This window comes from Sorex fumeus, unplaced genomic scaffold, assembly GCF_029834395.1.
Source record: "Sorex fumeus unplaced genomic scaffold, SorFum_2.1 ptg000051l, whole genome shotgun sequence".
Taxonomy (NCBI): domain Eukaryota; kingdom Metazoa; phylum Chordata; class Mammalia; order Eulipotyphla; family Soricidae; genus Sorex; species Sorex fumeus.
The window spans coordinates 4,752,140-4,767,383 of record NW_026606108.1 but is presented as its reverse complement, the minus strand read 5'-3'; positions in this window follow the sequence as shown (position 1 = coordinate 4,767,383).

The window sequence follows — 15,244 nt, the reverse complement described above, 5'->3', positions numbered from 1 at the left end:
GAAGGGGTAAGGAAGGGGGAGAGAAGGGAAGAGGGAAGGAGGGGGAGGGGGGAGAGGGAGGGAAAGGGGAGAGAGGGGAGGCAGGGTGAGGAGCAGGGGGCTCTCAGCAAAGGGGTTCAGAGAACAGGGGTGCCCCCGGCCCGGGCCAGCCCACAGAGTCCCGCCATCAAAGGACTGAGCGGTGAATAGTGCAGTGAGGCCACCGCAGGGCCCAGGACCCTTTGTCTCTGGTGTCCGATGCCCCCTGCTCTGTCCCCAATGTGAGCCACTGAGAAGGGTTTGGGATTCCACACGAAGGCCCACAGCGGGAGCCCTGGGGTTGTCCTTCCCAGGGCCAGCGCGGCAGCCCTGCCCGCTAAGCACAGTCTAGCCTGTGACCCCAGCCAGAGCCATTACTCCATGAAACGCAATTAATTTAGAAGCTCCAAAGAGAAGCGATCTGGGGCTCTGGGTCTGAAGTGGCTTCAGCTCCCAGTTTCCAGAGCAAGAAACAGTGAGGATGCCTGTGCCCAAGAACAGGTGGCAGGCCGATGGCCGGATCCCCCGTGGCGGCTACACACCAGCCTGGGGACACAACAGACCCACCTCTCGGGCAATGGACAGGCTTCCTGAGGACAACCATCCACTCGAGTGGCTCTGGAGGAATTGAACGGTGCTTGGAGTGCCGGCCTTACACGCCATCTGGTCATGATTCCAAACCCCCGGGGCCCCACATGTGCCCAGCATGATCTTGGCAGCTCTGCTGTGAGAGCCCCAGTGCAGTAAGCAAATTCCAGCCACGGCACAACCAGGTGTGTGGAGGCCCCATGGAGGGGCGTGGCCCATGCAAGCCCCCCCAGGTCGCCGGCTGTGACCCCCATGAGCATGGGGGCATACACAGAACACAGCCCTGACCTGGTCCCGAGCTAGAGGCTGACCCCTAATGGGCATGCTCACAAGCAGCACAGGGAAAGGGGTGCAGACCCCAGGGAGCCAGCGGCCGAGGTGCAAGCCTGGTGAACCCCACAGCAGGACGGAGGGGCGGGGAGCGGAGACAGGGAGAGAGGGGAGGGCAGGGAAGGGACATGAAAGGTATCTGAGAGGGGTATTTGACTTCTTGGGTTTTGGTCTTTGCCCCACACCCAAGTGGTACTCAGGGCTCACTCCTGGCTCTGTGCCCTGCTGGGCTTAGGGACCCTATGAGATGCCGGGATCAAATGCCAGGTGAGTCACCCTCTGTCAGCACTAGGACCCCGGACAGCGGCAGCTGCCTCTGGCCAGAACCAGCAGGAGTGCCCAGGTAGTGGCTGGCATCTGAGTCAGGCGAGCATTACACAGACACACAGACACACGCTCAGACACACACCATCACAGACACACCCCACACACAGACACACACACACAGACACAGACATATACAGACACACAGACACAACACAGAGACACACAGATACAGACATACACAGGCACACAGACACACACAGACATACACACAGATATACAGAAACACAAAGAAACACACAGACATAGAGACACACATATATAAACACAGACAACCACAGGCACAGTCACACACAGACATCCACACAGACACACATACAGACACAGACACACAGACACATACAGGCATACATAGACACACAAACACACAGATACCCACACATACAAACACACACACAGACACACACAGATACACAGACACACACAGACACACACAGAAATACACATAGATATACAGAAACAGAGACACACAAAGACACACAGATATACACAACACACATATATACAAACACAGATACATGAACACACATTCACACACAGATATACAGACACATATAGACATACACACAAAGACATATACACACTGACACACAGATATACACACAAACACACAGGCACACACAGATATACAGATACACACAAACACAGAGACACACAGAAACACACAGACGCACACACACATACACAGTCTCCCCCAGCAACCCTCCGCACCCTCTGTCTCCCTCAGGGGAAGTCTGGCTGATCTCCTAGCAGGGGTGCAGGGAGACGGCTCAAAGGGCTTTGCCCCCGGGACCCCCAGTTTCAATCCCCAGCACCCCACAGCTCAGAGCTGGCAGCGGTCCTGGTGTTTCCCCAGCACCCCAGGCCTGGGCACCGAACCCCAGCCCCAAACAGCCATCTGGGCATCGTGGGGGGAGAGGGTCTTTGGGCCCGGATCATGAAAATGGGGACCCCCTGCCTCTACACCAAAGAGAAGGAAAGAGAGAAAGAGAGGCAAAGAGAAGGGGGAGGAGGGAGAGAGAGGAACAGAGACAGAGGGACAGAGACGGAGAAAGAAAGAGGGATAAAGACAGTGAGGGAGAGGGAGGGAGAGAGAGGGAGGAGAGAGGGATGGAGAGGGAGGGAGAGAGAGGGAGGAGAGAGAGGGGGAGAGAGATGGAGAGAGGGAGGGAGAGAGAGAGACGAGAGAGAGGGACCGAGAGGGAAGGGGAGGGAAAGAGAGAGGGAGGAAGAGAGAGGGGAAGAGAGAGAGGGAAAGAGAGAGGGAGGGAGAGAGAGAGGGACGGAGAGGGATGGAGAGAGTGTTCAGAAGAGGCTTCGGTACCTCGGAAGCAAACACAGTGTATCTTAGGGCGGGGAAGTGCAAAGACCCCCTAAAGCTTCCAGAACATGACAGACTCCCCACCCCAACTCCCTGGACCCCCAGACCCCTGCTCTGCCCCCCAACCCAGACCCTCCAAACCTGCCTGAACCCTCTCCAACCACAGAGCCCCACAAGCTCTATCACGGCCAGTCACACACCTGGGCCGTGCTCAGAGCTGACACCCGGGGCTGTGGAGGGGACCTGAGTGTCAGAAAAAGGGTCTGCAGGGCTGGGGGAGGTGCAGGAGGGCCGCAGGCCTGATACACATGCATCCCTGAGCTTGATTCCCCCACACTGAAAGCACCTCTCACTGCACAGTGGGCGCCAGCACCCAAGGAAGCCATAGCCTGAGTGCCCTCCCCCCGCTGGAAAGGCCCCCTCTGAGAAAACGCTCTGGAGTCAGCTCCCAAGTACGACCCCCTGGACACGTTCAGTGTACCAGGCTGGAGTAGCCCCAAACACTGCACCACCCAGCCCTGTTGTCCGAGTATTGGCTGGAGCAACCCAGGACCCCCTGAGCACTACCTGTGAGGTTCTGCCCATCCCCTCCAAAGTGCTACAGGCTGGGCTCTCCTGGGGAGGGCAAAATCCTTTTGCTTTCGTCCAGCACAAACCTGGATCCTGGCCGCGCAGGGATGCGACTCACGTGCAGACACACTCCTCGCAGCGACCAGAGCCTGGTCCCCCCAGAAGCATCTTCCAGGCCAGGGACACGGTGCCAGCACCAGCCAATGGGGCCCCCAAGATGCCAAGCTGGGGCTGTGCCTAAGTGTGCCCCAAAAAGGAAAACTGAAGCCCAAAAAAGCCCCCGTCTCCCTCCTTCACTGGGCAGCAGCCCCTCTGCCACACATTGTCCTTTCTTCCATTGTCAGTGGACAAAGCAACACCCGCCCAGGGCTGGCTCTGCTGGTGGCACCTGACAAATCTGACCAGGAAAAGGAGAAGGCCTGGCCACCCCTGGACACCTCTGGCTGGCCCCCCACAGCCCAGCACTGGACCTAACTTGTGCCTTGAATCCAGAGAAGCAGGATGGGAAACAGTAAGGAGGGGTGAAGGGTGAGGGGTGAGGGTGACCCCAGTCTGATCCCCAGCACCACCCTCAGCTGCCTGAACACTGCCGGGTGTGACCCCCAAATCAAAATGGGGACAGGCTGATGACCTGACAGATGCAGGACAGACCCCCGCCCCCAGGGTCAGTGACTCACCAAGGGCCCTGGACTGAAGGGCACGGACAGTCAGGATGTACCTCCTTAGCCCCAAATCCCACCCTCTCTCCCACCCTCCTTCTATTGACCTGGAGGAACAGAGAGGGCTAAGAGGACCAGGCCCCGAGTCCCATTCCAGGAGCCCAGCACATGCCCAGAACCATGCCAGGAACTCGGCCACCTGACCTGCAGCTCACAAGACTGTTCCTGGCAGAGCCCGTCCCTGGCCCGGCCCGGCCCGGCTAGGAGTGTGTGAGCAGTGCAGAAAGGGAGGTGCACCACCTCGGCAGGGCACATGAGCGGTCAGCACAGGCGCCAGCTCCGGAGCTGCAGCGCAAACCTCAGAGGCCCAGCCCAGGGTGGGCACGACCCCCTGCCCCCAGTGATCACCACGAACCGTGGAGGGGAGAAGAGAGAGGGGAGGGATTTAAAATGCATTCATCTGGGGAACATAAAGTAACAAAATAGGAGACTAACACCCAAGAGTGGCGGAGATTAGTACCAGGAGTTTTGCTCCATGGCCTGGAGGCCAGCCGGGTATTCTAGGGGAAAGGGCAGTTCAGATAGGGAAGGGAGCACCAAATAAAGGATGTTGGGAGGATCCTCCCAGGATGGGAGAAGCATGCTGAAAGTAGACTATAGACCGAACATGATTGCCACCCAATGCCTCTTTTGCAAACCACAGCACCCAAAAGGAGAGAGAGAACAAAAGGGAATGCCCTGCCACAGAGGCAGGGTGGGGTGGGGGGTGGGGGGTGAGAGGGACACTGGGACCCGTGGTGGTGGAAAATGGGCACTAGTGGAGGGATGGGTGTTTGATCATTGTACAGTTGAAACTCAAGCACAAAAATTTGTTGATATACAACTGTACCTCCTGGTGTTTCACTAATAAAAATTAAAAAAAAAAACCTGCTACCTGGGGGGGGAAATAAATAAATAAAGTAAATAAATAAAATTCTACAGGGGCCGGAGTGATAAGACAGCAGGAAGGGGTCTGCCTTGCAGGCGGCCAACCCAGTTTGATCCCGGGCACCCCAGATGGTCCCCTGAGCCCCACCAGGAGTGAGTTCTGAGCACAGAGCCAGCAGGAAGCCCCGAGCACTGCTGCTAGGTGTGGCCCCCTAGAAGCAAAAAAGTTAAAACAAAGCAAGGCGGTCCCAGGGATGGCCCCCAAGCGAGCACCCACCCAGGGCCAAGCCCCCAAGCACCACTGTGTGTGGCTCCCCACGTCCGCCCCGAACAAATCAGTAAGTTACATAATAATCACTCTAGCTGAATTAATAATAATAATCAAGACCAGTGCACCTCCCTGGGAAAGCCAAGAACATAGGCAGGAAGGAGGCCAGGCCTGGAGGAACCTTCTGGAAGGGAAAGTCGGCCACGGGGAGGCTGGAAGCCTCGAGGTGCCAGTCTCCCCTGAGGCACCTGGCCAGTCTCAAGGTGTCCAGTGGTAGGAGGACAAGAGGGAGCTGGGCCGGAAGTGGATTCTTCCCCACACGTCAACCACAGGGGGCCTGAGGTCAGGGGCAGCACCGACACCCCCCAACACAGAGTCGGGAAGCCTGAGAGAGCTCCAGGAGTGCAGCGGCCCACAACCAAGGAAAGACCCTGACACTGACTCGAACCCAAAATCCCCATAGCTCTTCCCGCCCACCTGCTCTGAGCACAGGAGGGTGCCCGGGACCCCTACAGTGAGACCAGCTCCCTGGGGCTTAGCCCAAGGAAGGCTCCTGCAGTCTCATGTATTCGCTTGTTCGTCTGCGCATGCCACCAGCAGCCCTCACAGGGGGTGCCGGGTTGCTGAAACAGAGGGGACAAAGCAGGCCCCCCACTGGGTTTGGCCCCAAACCAGGTGACTGTGGGCCTGGAACTGAGAAAGAAGCTCAAGAAAAGCAGGGTGATGGCATGGACAGGGCACTGCCTGAAAACCCAGGCCTAACCAAGCCCACCTGGGGGCTTCCTCAGATCCCCGCCCTGGGGCGGGCCTGAACCCACGTGAGGGCTCGAGGAAGGAGCCTGATGATGAGCAGCTGGGACCCTCATGGGTGAGCTGAGGGTCCAAGAACAAAGTGCCGGGTGGGGCCTGGCTGGGACATCCCTGGGTGGCTGAGGTACCCAAGACAGCCCGGAGAGCTGGCAGGGCCAGGTCCGCCTGGGGAACCCTGCAGCACGCACCAAAACCCCAACTCGCACGTCAAGGTGCCCCTGCTCCTGCCCCCACCTGGGAAGTGGGGCATCCGGGCGGGCACCCTCAACGGGACCTCAAGGTCACCATCACCCCTGGGCACCCTGGGGCCTGGCAGGAAGGGCACGGGGACGCGGGAGCAGACAGTGCCCACGGCCGCTGAGTCAGCCAGTGCCGGCAGCCAACTCTGGGCCGGGTGCCACACGGAGTGGGCAGGGGACGCGCGAAGGGGGCCGGAGCCAGAGCATCTGCCCGCGGAGCACATGGCCCGCCACCCCAGTTGGGCCTCTCTCTCCCCCACCCTCAGGCTCCCTCACATGCTCTCTGGCTGGGGGCTGCCGCTCAGTTTGGGGGATGGTCTCCTGCTGGGGGGCAGCGGTGCTCACCTGTGGAGCTGCTGGGACAAGGACAGAGTGGAGCTTGCGGGGGGGGGGGGGGGGAAGGGGGGGACAAGGGAGGTGAGGCCTGCAGGACGGAGCCCCTGGACTCTGCCCCAACGGGGTGTCTGTCTGTCCCCACAATTCTCGGCTGTGTCTAGGAAACTTGGAGGTGTTTGCACTCCCTCTCGGCTTCCCGGGGCGCCACGGGCATCTTTGACAATTCCCTTTTATTTTTGTCATGCGTTTCTTAGCAAGGTTGGCAAATTGGACGGTTTCTGTGTCTCCAGTTCACAATCTGTCGCCACCAATTATTCCTGTGAAACTAATATGTTCTTTAAAACACACACACACACACACACACACACACACACACACACACACAGGGTCCAGCTGGCTCCAAGGGCAGTTATGCAAACGGGTTAAGAAACCCCAGTCTTGGGGGCTGCGGACTGGGGGCACCCCTTGAAGCAAGTAAGCAAAGGGAGGGAGAGTCAGAAGTGGGGCATCACTGGCTTCAGGCTGCCGTGCCAGTGCCCACCCCCCTTCTCACTCACACATGCACGCGCACACACACACCATCTGCTTCATCCTGAAGAAGCTCCAGACCCTCAGAGAGGGATGGAGGCGGTGGGGGAGGGGTCCCTGCACCCCGAGGAGATATGCACCCCCAGTAGATGCCCTAGGGTTCCACAACCCAACAGGTCACCTGTGAAGGCCACCCCAACCCCCATCCCTCACCCCACGGCCGCCACCATCCCCCATCTGCCCCCCCCACCGACGAGAAGACCCTTGTCCATCTGCCTGTAGAAGAGCGGGGGCATCTGCGGGGACTCTAGATGGTGTCCTCTGCCCGGTGGCCACTGTCCCCCCGCCCCTCCTCCTAACTCAGCAGAGGGACCCACGTCCCCATTGCACAAAGAGGAGGAGCTTGGGGGCGCTGCGCACCTGCCGGGCGCCCCAAATGCGTGGGAAAGTCGCACCTGCGACCCTCCACTCTGTCCCTGTCTTCCCGAGCCCTGTTGTTTCTAAGACCGCGGGCGCACCCAGAAAGGAAGGGGGTGTAAGCTCGGTCTGCAGGGCGGAGTGTTCCCAACGGGGTGGCCGTTCCGGGGCGGCGGCGCAGGCGGGGGTCCAGGCCCGCGGAGCGCTGCAGCCCGAATCTCTCCCTCCCGCTCGCGAGCAAAGACAAAGTTGGGCCGCGGCCACCGCAGTGTCCGCGGCCGCGGGGCCTGGGCGAGGCTGGCCAGGGCGGCCCCGGCCTCCTCCGCCGCTCCCCGGGGGGTTCCTGCCGGCAACGGGGCGCTGGGGCCGGAGCCGTACGGGCGCGGCTGGCCAGCGGGCAGGTCCGCGCCCCGCGCCGGCCGCCGGGGTTGGGGCGACCACCGCGCCGCGCCGCGGGCGGGTTCCGCGCCGACTTTCTCCCTCCGGGCCTCGGCACGGGCACGGAGACGGGGGCAGAAGCTCCCCCGAAGTCGGGAGTGGACGCCGGGCGGCGCGGGGGCTGGGTGGCCGCGCCCAGGCGAGTCCGCGGGGGCCCGGGGGGCGCCGAGCCCGGGGATGCTCTGCCGGGCCGTGTCCGCGCGCTGCGGGAGGGGGGCGGCGCGGCGCTCCCAGACCCCTCCCGGCCCCGCCGCCGGCCCCCCGCCGCGGACCCCACCCACCCCCGCTTACCTGACCCGGGAGCGGAGCCGCCCGCCGGGGCCGGAGACCGCGCGGGGCGGGCGCCGCAGCCCTTTGTGAGCCCGCGCGAGCCGCGCACGGCCCAGCCCGGGAAGCTGGATGCGGCGGGCGCGCCCCGGACGCGCGTACGGCACGCAGGGCCGCCCCTCCGGGCGCACGCGGCCCCCCGCCCCGCCCCCTGCACGGCGCCCGCGCCCCCCGCTCTCGGCTGCTCCGCGCCCCGCATCCGTCCCCGCGCCCCCCGCCCTACGCGGCCGGCGCTCCGCACCCTCCCCGCGCCCCGCATCCGTCCCCGCGACCCCCGCCCTGCACGGCCCTGCGCCCGCGTGCCTCCCCGCAGCCCGCACCCGACACGGCCCCGCGCCCCGCGACCCCCGCTTCCCCGCTCGGCACCGCCCGGCACGCGGGGACGGTCCCTTCGGCGCATGGGCTCCCCGGGGACTCGAGGACAAAGGTGGCCCCCGGGGTCGGTGACCTCTGGGGCCTGGCTTCAAGCGCACCTGGGCCTCTGGAAGTGGGTCGGCGGCCCCGCTGGGGGTGGGGGTGGGGGCGCGCAGGTGCCTGGGCGGGCGGGACAAGTGAAGGGCGCCGGGTCCAGTGCTGTCGCCTGAGGGGGCTCCAGGGGCACAGGGGCGCGCCCTGCTGGGTTCTGCGCTGTGGGGATACCTGGCTCTGGCCAGGGTCATGACTGAACTGTTTGGGCACCCGGCGAGGCCGAGCGTGGAGGTGAGTGTCCCGGCCTTTGGCTTTGCCCCGTGGGGTGAGTCAGGTTTCCCAAGAGCGTCATCAGCTTTGCAGGAGACAAGCCTCTAATGCTGTGCCTGAGGGTACACACAGAGCCCGAGTGCTCCAGGATCGCCCCTCTCCAACAACACCCTAGGGACAGAAGATCTTTGGGCCTGCACTGGTGTCCCCAAAGAGTCCCAGTGGGTCAGCTCACACAGTGTCACTGTCCGGCACTAGCCCTGGACACCTCTAGCTGCAAAGATTCAAGAACATGGGTGCCGAGAAGGGCTTCTAGTCATTCCACAGAGCAGAACCGCCATAAGGTACAAAGATGGGGGGGTGGCAGCGGGCGGGGCCAGTCCTAGCCCCAGAACCATGAGGTCCCCCAAGGTGTTCTGGTAGCCCTGGGCAGTATAGGGCCTAGCAGGACTACCTCCTGCGACCCCCGCCCTCCTCTGGTGAGCCAATTCTGACTCTGGACCACTGAGCATGGTTTGCCGGCCCACCTTCTCCCTCAAAAAAAGTACAAAGATGACTAGGTTTGACTTTAGAGGGATAGCTACATAGCAAAATCAACAGATGTAGCTGGGGGAAAAAAGGGGGGGGGCAGTTCATCTCCTTAATATCTAGATGGCAGCTAGAAATAGATCCAGAAAAGGAAAAAAAGAACACAAGAGAAGGGGCAGGCAAAGATACCGCAGACATTTCACAAGGAAATTCATGTGTTTTTAAGCATCTGAGATGTCCTCCTTGTTGACAATAGAATGTAAGTTCAAATGCACCTAACTGCCCCAACTTGGCCAGGCAGAGGCCAAGAACACGGTCTCAAGAGCTTGGGGAACCGATAGTTACAAAGCAGCTCAGCCTGGAACTGCAAATGGGTGCATCTCAGACACAATGTTGGATCCCTGCTACTAGGATGATCTATGTGCTCTGACAGAAGATCCCAGTTCCAGGAGGTCCCATACCCCCACCTCACTGATGCTCCAAATCGCCATGTGCCAGAGTGATTTATGGGGCTGAGGCACACTCCAGTGTAATCCCCAGCACCCCACCTGGACCCCCAAGCACTGCCAGGAATGGTCCCTGAGCACAGAGCCAGGAGTCAGCCCTGAGCATTGCCCAGTATGGCCCAACCCACCCCAAATCAGAAATGAAAACCAAACAGCTGTTCTTGCAGGGTGTGGCTGCAGATGGCCCTGCCCCCTACTCGCTATCGGACAGTTCCAACAGGAGCCTCTGCCAGCACCACCACACTCTGTGGCCTTGAAAAATGTAAGTAAGAGATGGACCAACACAGAAGATTTGCTGAGTCGGAGAACAAAAAGCAGGAGGCATACGTAGAGGGCGGTAGGCTTGTGGCATTCTCATTCGTGACGCCATCGATGGCCACCTGTGCATACACAATCATATGCATGTATGTGACCACGTGTGTGACTTGTATCACCATCATACAGTGGGTGCGTGTGGTTATAATATACATGAGTGTGATGGTGACCTTCGTGTGTATGGCATATGTTCATGCATGTGGTGATCATGTATAGTGTGTGACCACATGGGTCCATGTTGTGGTCATACAAATGTATAACATGTGATACTTGTGATGCATGTACATGTGTCTAGGATGGCCATACTTGCCTGTGACATACTTGGTAATGACAAGTGTGCATATAATTCATATTACCATACACGTGTGTATGAGATGATTCACACACAAGAGTGATACAATCATGCACACATGTCTTATTATGATACATGTGCGCCTAAGAGTATACACAGGTGTAACACAATCACATGTGGGTGTATGTATGATTGTTGCATGCACATGATTACACACGAGTAGATGGAATACAAGTGTATGTGGTGATCTGTATGTGTGCAACCACATATGCACACATACGATCACATGTCTATGGTGTGTGCTGACCATGTACATGTATTTTGATACTCACAAAAACACCTGCGTCACGCTCTGGAAGGACCCAAGAAACCGACATCAGAGGTCTCCCCTGGACGGCAGCTGGTGGTCAGGGCAGGGAGGACAGGATGGACAGACACTGCCTCTAGTCTTTTCTGATCAGGAAGTTTCCCCTTCCCTCTGTTGGCACTGATGCCCAGGGCTCACCCAGCACTGACATGGTGTCCTCAGCGTCAGTATTTGCACATTTGGCATGGCGCTTGCACACTCAGTGCTGACACTGGGCCCTCGGCTGCAGTATATTTGCATGTTTGGCCATGGTGCTCTCACACTTGGAACTGTGCTCCCTAGGTCCACCCTCCTTCCGAGGTGCTTGTCGAGATCTATGGGAACCATAGTGGTCACATGGGTGTGGACCAATATGCCCGGGGTCTGTGCTCACATGTGATTCTGAGGCACCCCGGTAGTTCTGGTTCTCCCACATGTACTGTGGTGAGGCCAGAATTCTGCCTTGGAGCTGGGATCAAAAACAGCGGCACGGCGGGCTCCACTCAGCCCACACTGCCCAGGGCGTCCAGCTCCCCCGGGCCCACACCACAGGGCGGGGCCTTGCCCACTGTCCCCTAGTGTGTCTTATTATCTATCCAAAGACAAAGTTTAGGGGCTGGAGCATACAGCGGGTAGGGCGTTAGTCTTGCACGCAGCTGACCCGGGTTCAATTCCCAGCATCCCATATGGTCCCCCGAGCACCACCAAGAGTAATTCCTGAGTGCAGAGCCAGGAGTAACCCCTGAGCTTTGCTGGGTATGACCTAAAAAGCCAAAAAAAAAAAATAGAGGCAAAGTTTAGCCACACCCGGTGGTGCTTAGGGCTTACTCCTGGCTCTGCATTTGGGAATTGGTCTGGGGGGTCCAGGGACCATGTGGAGGGCTGGAGATACAACATGGGTCGGCCACATGCGAGGCAAGTGCCCTGCCCATTGTACTATCACTCTGACCCCCAAGATAAAACTTTAAAGATTATCATTCTGATATAGCTGTAACCCTCCGGAGAGTAACAGACATCTGCAGTCATGGGTCCCTTTTCCCACAGTGGGTGCTGGTAGGGAGGAGTAAACCCTCTGACTGACTCAGACACCCTCTTGACCGTGCTTGGGCCACTACTGCCACCTACACCCAGGTTTAGGGATTACAGGCTCAGGGCCAGGACCATCTCCCCAGCACACACTGCTGACCTGGGTTCAATTTCTGGCACTGCCGGGAGTGACCTCCTGAACACAGAGTCAGGAGTAGGCCCTGAGCACTAAAGGAAAAATCACACCTCCCCCCAGAGTTATAACAGAATGAAGCTCACAAGTTCCTCTCCCAGTTGTCAATGCATAAGGGAGTATGTGTGTGCATGTGCACGTGTCTGTGTTTGTGTGCATGCATGCATGTCTGTGTGTGTCTGTGCATGCATGCATATGCATGTCTGTGCAGGCGTGTGTATGCGTGTATATGTGCCTGTGTGCATGCATGTGTGCATGCATGTGTGTGAAGCTCACAAGTTCCTCTCCTAGATGTCAGTGCAGAAGGGAGAGAGCGTGTGTGTGTCTATGTATGTGTGCGTGCATGTGCACGTGTCTGTGTATGCATTTGTGTGTGTATGCATGCATGTCTATATGTCTCTGTGTATGTATGTGTCTGTGCAGGGCATCTATATGCATGTATGTGTTCATGTGTATGTGCATGTGTGCATGTGTGTGTGGCCAGGAGCTGGGCACTGGGGAAGCCTCAGTAGCAGCATTTGTACATGCATGAGGCACACGAGGACACATCCAAGGTTCAGCTGGTCTGAGGGGCACCAGCAGGGCCAGATCTAGCTTGTGCCTCTTGAACAAGAGGAGCTGGGCAGAGACTGGAGACACAGCAGCAGGGCTGGGGATGGGGGGAGACACAGTGGGGCCTGTGGTGCTAGGAGAGTCATGCCTCAGGTCTTCGCTCGGCCTCACTCCTCCATGCCCGTCGGACCCGACGTGATCTTGGTGTCTCCTCTTTAGCTGCCCCAAACGCCAGCAGCTAAATAGCGTGGGCAAACTGTCCTGTTTCCCAGCATGCAACAGTCATGTGCAGGGGGGAGGTGAGAGCACTTGGAGTGACCCAGAGCTGCTGAAATAATTAGGGGTGCAGAGAGCACATGGGCAGGGCTCTCCCCAAACTAGTTCCCAACCCTTCATTACCTGTGAAACTGGCGGGTCCTTGCAGTCGGAAGATGTGTGCTGTGGGGCATGGCTAGATCTCAATGGAAATTCTCCAAAATGCTTCTTGTTGCTTCTCTGTCTTCCTGATCAGGGGGTAAATGTTCTCTGTGGGGACCTTGGACGCAATCTCAATCATCCCATAGAGTGCTTTGTTTTCTGTTTCTTCTTTTTGTGTTTGAGGGCCACAAACAGTGGTACTCAGGGCTAACTCCTGGCTCCGTGCTCAGAGAAAACTCCTGGTGATGTTCTGGGGACCCTATGCCCTACCAGGAATTGAACCAGGGTCGGCAGCAAGCAGGCAAACCCTTGAACCCCTGAGCTGTCCTTGGACCCTCGATTATGGCTCAGTTCTGCTAAACATTCTTTTTCTTTTTGGTTTTGAGGCTTATTCCTGGCCTGTGCTCATTCATGCCTGGAGTTGAGAACCCTATGTGGTAGCTGGGATGGAAACTAGCTGGGTTATGTGCTATATGCGCTGTCCTGTCTCTGGGTGCAGAGTGTCCTTTCTCCTTCCATCTCTGAGCCCCAGGACACCAGGCCTCTGGGAGGAGCAGGGAGTGACTGACCCTGCTGGGTCTTCACAGGGGCACCGAACTTCAGGTCTTTCTCTGGCTGACTTCTCTGACCATTTCCTTTTTACCCAGCCAGACGTTCCTGCTGGGGTAGCACGAACCCTGTTTCCTCTCCCCAGGGTCAGGAACCCCTTTCCTCCCCACCAGGAGTATCTGGAGGCTCGATGGTTCCCTTTGGGGCCAGGAGTGATCATGAACACATCCATGCTCAAAGTCCTCTCCTGCGAGGTGCACACGTGGGAAAGAACAGGATTTTTTTTTTTTGCTTTTTGGGTCACACCTGACGTTGCACAGGGGTTACTCCTGGCTCATGCACTCAGGAATTACTTCTGGCGATGCTCGGGGGACCACATGGGATGTTGGGAATCAAACCTGGGTCAGCTGCGTGCAAGGCAAATGCCCTACCCGCTGTGCTATCACTCCAGCCCCAAACAGGATTTTTAAAAAGTCTCTTCTGGAGGAAAAGCAGCAGCAGCTCTCGCCAGCAATGACCCCCCAAACAGGAAGAGATGCAGCTGTGCTATGAGGGCTTCACTCCTCCCCACTCTCCTCCACCCCCTGGCTCACACTCTGAGTTATCAGGCTGTGATAACTTGGCCAGTGATATCAAAGATGCGTCTGTCAGACCGTGGCTTTGAGACTTCAAAAGCCGGGGTCTGCGGAGGGAGAGAAAGAGGAGTTCTCATGTGGCCTGGAGGGAGGCCAGCGGGGAAGACGCTTGACTTGCCTGAGTGCAGCCAATCCCAGTTCGATCCTCAGCATCCCACAGGCTCCCCTGAGCACTGAAAGGCGTGATCCCGGAACACAGAGCCAGGAGTTAGCCCTGACCACAGGCCACAGCCTGTGGCCCAGAACTCATAAAGGAAAACCAAACAGAAAGTGTGGGGCAGGAAGAAAAGTCTGGTGAGGAGGAAAGTAGGAATGTCAGAACACGAACTATCTCAGAACTGTCTGATGACACAGTGCACCTATCCCAGCAGATTCGGGGCTGGAAGAGTGCATTGGGTTTCTGGTCCATGGGGGGCTTCAGAGCCACACCCCAAAAGGGGCTACTCCTGGCTCAGGGCTTGGGAGTTGCCCTGGCTCTCATCAGGAACAACAAGGTGCAAAGATCAGGCACCTGGAGCGAGTTGCATGCAGGAGTAATGCCATCAGGAAGGGAACAAAACTCCCAGGGCTGACTGAACAGAGAGGGAATTGCAGAGGGTCAGGGAGAGAAGGGCAAGAAATGGGCTGTGTTCCCCGGAGGCCGCTGGCTCTGCCAGGGCGACCTCTGCTGGCCGCAGACCAGCAGCTGGAGGGCTGGGCCCCAGTATGCTCCGTGCAGTGGTTGGCTGTCACTTGGGGATCCTTCTCCCAGGGAAGAGCAGAGTGTGGTCGGGATCATTCACTCTGCATCCCAGGGAAGATGAAGATGTGTGTGATTGATCCCTGTCTCTGCACACAGGGGTCTCGGTTACACCCTCAGTACTGCATGGCCCCAGGGCTGGAGTGATAGCACAGCAGGTAGGCCGTTTGTCTTGCACGCAGCCAACCTGGGTTCGATTCCCATCATCCCATATGGTCCCCTGAGCACCGCCAGAGGTAATTCCTGAGTGCAGAGCCAGGAGTAACCCCTGTGCATCGCCAGGTGTGACCCAAAAAGGCCCCCCCAAAACAAACAAAAGCACTGCATGGCCCCCTGAGTACCCTCCCCCAACTACCCCTGAGCACTTC